Source organism: Sinocyclocheilus grahami, unplaced genomic scaffold (genome assembly GCF_001515645.1).
Source record: "Sinocyclocheilus grahami isolate Dianchi unplaced genomic scaffold, SAMN03320097.WGS_v1.1 scaffold1525.1, whole genome shotgun sequence".
Lineage (NCBI taxonomy): Eukaryota > Metazoa > Chordata > Actinopteri > Cypriniformes > Cyprinidae > Sinocyclocheilus > Sinocyclocheilus grahami.
In genome coordinates this window covers 292,886-298,384 of record NW_015506704.1, presented here as the reverse complement: position 1 = coordinate 298,384, position 5,499 = coordinate 292,886, and the positions used below count along the sequence as shown (strand labels likewise).

General features: G+C 39.5%; 1 protein-coding gene across 1 annotated transcript in view; it reads left to right on the top strand.

The window, feature by feature from the left end:
* Window positions 1-5,124: 5,124 nt before the first annotated feature.
* The window catches only part of LOC107570958 (lipoma HMGIC fusion partner-like 2 protein), a 5,159-nt gene continuing 4,784 nt past the window's right edge, over window positions 5,125-5,499 (top strand). The window contains exon 1 of the mRNA XM_016257240.1: window positions 5,125-5,190. The gene's annotated coding sequence lies outside the window, so the exon portion shown is untranslated. The remainder of the gene's footprint in view (window positions 5,191-5,499) is intronic.

Genomic DNA, 5,499 nt, shown 5'->3' with positions numbered 1-5,499 from the left:
TTGTTTGAATACTGCAATACAACGGACAGAATTTGAAATATGAGACTTTATTTCATATTAGAGGTACCAAAGCACAATGCTTATTGTGATATATTGGATGGGAAGTGCCCTTCAACACTCCGTACATTAACTGAAAACAGGCTAGAATAATCGATTCTTGGGATTTAAGAATCAATATCGTTCCGTAAAAATGAGAATCGATTAATATCGAAATATTTATATTTTTTTACCCAGCCCTATAAAATTGTCTAAGGTAATTAATTAATGCTTTTTTTATTAGAACTGTTTGAAAAAATAATAATTTGGAAGATGCCTGGAATCACAAAATGGTTTGGGGTTTATTGATAACTACATTAATTAATTGTTAATTGATAACTAACTACATCAACACTCCCAGAAAAGTTGAAAATAAGTAGCTTTTTCGTCATAATTCCAGTAGAAGTATCAGATGAAGAATCTTTATGTTGAGTCTTTAAATGTTGGACAATGAGTCAATGTGATTGAGAACGACTGCTTTAGACACTCGTGTGGCGGATCGTCACATTCAGCATAGACTGACATTATCCTTCAGTGTGTGTGTGTGTGTGTGTGTGTGTGTGAGAGTGTGTATCTGTGAGAGTGTGTCTGTGAGTGATTATGTGTGCGTGTGTGTGTGTGAGAGTGTGTGTCTGTGAGTGTGTGTATGTGTCCTACAGCTGGAACAGATTAAGCTGACAAACAGTGGTTCTGAACAATAGTGCTGCGGATATCTTCCTTCTGCTGCAAGGGCTGCTGGGAGCTCCAGAGGGTCAGACGCTCAGAGCTGCTCTCTCTCTCACACACACGCACACACACACACACGCACGCAATTATGTGTGCGTGTGTGTGTGTGAGAGTGTGTGTCTGTGAGTGTGTGTATGTGTCCTACAGCTGGAACAGATTAAGCTGACAAACAGTGGTTCTGAACAATAGTGCTGCGGATATCTTCCTTCTGCTGCAAGGGCTGCTGGGAGCTCCAGAGGGTCAGACGCTCAGAGCTGCTCTCTCTCTCACACACACGCACACACACACACACACGCACACACACACACGCACGCACACACACACACACACACACACACACACGCACACACACACACACACACACACACACACACACAGGAGTTTCTGCTTCTGCTTGACCACCCACTCAGACATCTGCTGTTCTCCATCATGTGACCCGAGGAAACCAGGAAGTGGCCTCTTCATCTGATTGATCTTCCGCTCCACACAAGAGTTCAGTATGGATGAATGTTACAGTCAGTGTGCAGTACACAACCATAACCTCATGATCATCACATGACCTCAGTTCATTCAGTGAGGGGCGTCCAGTGATCGTCTCAAATACACCATTAACACATCAACTTTCTTTATAAAGAACATTGTTTCAAACCGGCTTTATAGAACAATATAAAAAAAATTAAAACAATGCAGAATTTCTCAAAAAGAAATAAAAAACAAAAACATTTCATGGAGCTCTTTTATTGTAAAACAATTTATAAATTAAATTATTAAAGTTTTAACGTTTCAATTGATTGGACATGCTTTTTGATTGTTAAAATTATGAAACCATTAAAATGCAAAATTAAAACAAGTCACAGAATTTCAGAACATAAAGCATATCACAAACCCCCCCCAAAATATATTTTTTTTATACTTTTAATAATGTTGTTAAATTGTATAAGTTTCATGATTTTTAATGAATTAGACATGCTTTTTAATTACTAAAATGTAATATGACCATTAAAATCAGAAAATTTAAAATGGAGAAAACAGAATCCAGAAAAAATTAATAGGGGAAAAAAATGGAATTTGGGGAAAAAAAATAAAAAGGATTTGATAGTGATTGATGTTATAGAAACACATTGCATTACAGGATATGATATGTTCTGATTGGCTCATGCAGCAGGTCATGTGTGTTTCACGCACACGCATGACGGCGTGTCAGTCAGAACAGACTTTAGCTGCTGTTCTTCATCACATTATGGGAGCTGTTCACCTCTCAGCCGCAGGTGTTCTCCCAGCTGAATAACAGCGCTCCTGGTTTTCCCACGCTCACGATCCGTAGAGCGAACTAGTGAAGCGTTTAGTGAAGTATGAGTATGAAGTATTACTGAACTCTCTCCATTTGTGCTCTGTTGTTGTGATGGATTGTGGGATGAGTGTGAAAACATGCAAACGATTCTCTGATCCTAAACCTCACGACACACTGAGAGCTGCTTCTGGAAACGCATTCAGTGAGTGTGTGTGTGTGTGTGTGTGTGTGTGCTCGTGTGTGTGTGTGTGCACGTGTGCGTGTGTGTGTATGTGTGCTCGTGTGTGTGTGTGTGCGCGTGCGTGTAGGCCTGTCGCAATAATCAATATATCGACTTATTTTGCAATATATGTACATGACCTCAATAATTTTTGGTGATGTAATATATCTCCCATTATATTTACTTAAAAATTAATGTCACAGTGTTTTGTACATTCCACTTGCGCCTGAGACTTTTGCAGCTTCTCGTACATAACGTGGTGCAGTCATGAGGTCCTAGTTCAAATTTAAAACATGCTTCTACAAACAAAGTTTCATCTGCCTTAATTTACAGAGAAAAGAAGGTCCGGGAAAATCTGTAGATGGAAAAATCTCCATACAAGTTCTTTGTGCATTTTTCTTTTTTTCTACTTGTTACTTTGCACTTTTTGTTAGAAAATGTTTATTTACTATTTATTCAGGTTTTTTAAGGTATCTAATATTTTGATACTTAATTTCCATGATCTGAATATTCTTAAAAATTAAAAGTTTGTTGTCATTTGGAAGTGTGTAGGCCTTCTTGCATTATTATGCTTATATGTTATTGTAACGTAGTTTGTAAATCGGGAAGAAGGAGGCGGGAACCGGCGAACACTCAAAGAAAACTTTAATAATAAAATAAACACAAAATAGCGCGACAGCCCCTCGCGGACGACTGCCGCGCACAAACGAAACCAAAACACAAAATAAAGTCCAGGCCTGGTCCTCTCTCGTCTTTCCCTGTCGTCACTCCTCCTTTGTATCCTTCCGGAGCTCCTCCGTGAGACTCGAGACCGGTGAGTGGTGCAGGTGTCGCGCATTCGCAATTACTCCACCGGCCTCGCTCCGTTCCCACGGCTCTCGGCCCCGCCCCTCTCGTCACAGTTATATATGTATGCTTTATGATTATATGTTCATCGCTATAAAATGGTCTTTAAAATGACAGTAATATCGCTTATCGCAATTATTTCTGGGGCAATATATCGCACAACAAAAAGTTGTTATCGTGACAGGCCTATGTGTGAGTGTGTGTGTGTGTGTGTGTGTGTGACACTCCGGGAATGAGGAGGCGTCTGTGGGGCTGGTGCTGCCATCACTGAATCAGTCTGCTGTTGTGATGTTATGATGAGTTTCTCCTGGAGATTCTCACACTGTTGGACTGACTGCATTTGGCTGTGTTTCATCACGGATCATGTGTTTGTTTTATCAGCCCATAATCCGCTCAGGAAAGGGTTGTCATGGTAACGCTTGGAGTTTGATCCCATGAGGTTTGTCTCTTCTCAGTGTGTGTGTGTGTGTGTGTGTGTGTGCATCAAATATGATCTCACTGAACACACGTGTGCATGAGGGCTGTTTTTCCATGAGCAACAGGGCCGTTTGTGCTGGTCAGGAATCATCACTCCACGAGTCGACGAGCCAGATGGAGATGCGATGATCTCAGCTCAGCGTTTGTGAACTACAGGAGTGATTTTGAATCAATGCAGTGATTGATGTGAATTTGCTCATGCTGTAGTGTTGTGATGGATGAGGTCTCCTCACACACACCTGATGTGATCTCTAAAACTGGACGTTTTAGATCTATTTAGCATTTTTCTGATTTTATATTATATTTGAACAAATAGGAAATGTTTAAGACAATGTGCCTTCATATTCATGCAAAGCTATTTAATAAGTCAATAGTTTCGCATTTACACCATGTTGATCTTCATGTGTCCTGCACTTGCAACACAACTTTCTTTAACCAGATGGTTACTTAGGACCCTATGATTTATGTGATGTGGACAGAATCGTGGAATCCAGTCATAAAAATGGAATTTACTGTATAAAACTGAATGTCATGGAATTTGCCAAATTTTGGATGAATAAATCAAAAGTAGGTCAAGTACACTTACATCAAAATGCGATATGGACTAGTGTGTGTGAATATTAAGCCACAAAAAGACTATTTAAATATGAGTCCTGCATGTTCTGCGGCTGAAAGAATGAATGGTGCAGGTTTTGTTTACTACACACATACTGAAGTGTGTGTGTGACGCTCGCGGTGTTTTCAGCCTCAATATATGAACACATGAACTTCATCTCTAGAACTGCTTAGTCACTTCATGAGCATTTGACCATTTCTTTTGAGAAAAACTATCATCATATCATATACAAACAGAAACTCAAAGTCTTCACAGCAACCCATCAAAGTAAACATTTGGTTTACCTTGAAGAAAAATTTATTATTGAAACATAATTTTTTAAAGGAATATTTACCAGAATTTATTTAACAGAAAAATGTAAATGCACAGCACAGAGAGAGAGAGAGAGAGAGAAATCTTAATTTAAGGGAATTTTTTTTTCCAACTTTTAATAAATTGCTGTTAAATTATGTAAGTTTCATGATTTCAATTAATTAGACATGATGCTATTAGATTATTTTTTAATTTAACCATTAAAACCGAGTCTAGAAAAACTAAAATGGAATAAAAATGGAATTTGGGAAAAAAATGGATTTCATATGGCCCTGTTTAATAAAGAGAATGACCTGTATGCTCACGGGTCACATGCCCAGTGTTTCTCAACCCTGTGTCCTTATCACAGGAACTAAAGACTTGAGTTCTGTTCTGATGATCCTGGCCATCATATTATCATCATATTCATCGTACATTCAGTTTTATGACCGGATGAATTATGGGATGATGAACTTTAGCATCATTAGACTTTAGACAGCAGGACGTCATCAGCTCCGGCCAGACCGTGTGTTATTGTAACCCAGATTCGGCTGTAGACGGGCCCCTTGGGGGCGGGGCCTGCAGGGGGCGGGGCCAGAGCGATGACATCACTGCAGCAGAGCGCCATTCTCACTGAGAAGTGAATGAGACGAGACGCTTCAGTGAGTTAATCAGAGCTGACACCAGGTATTTACCTGAGAGCGAGAGAGTGTGTGTGCGTGTGTGTGTGTGTGTGAGTGTGTGTGAGAGAGTGTGTGAGTGTGTGAGTGTTTATTATACTTGTGAGGGTCAAATGTCCTCACTTATATAGTGAAATATCACGACAAGCGAGGAGATTTTAGTGTCCTCACTAGTTAGAAACACTCATAAATCTGTCTAATCGTGTTTGTATTTGAATCTAGTGTTTTGTGCGGGTTTCTGTGATGGTTTGTTTAGGGTTAAACGGATAAAAATCATTAACTTGAGAGTAAAACAATGGACGTCTATGAGATGAGC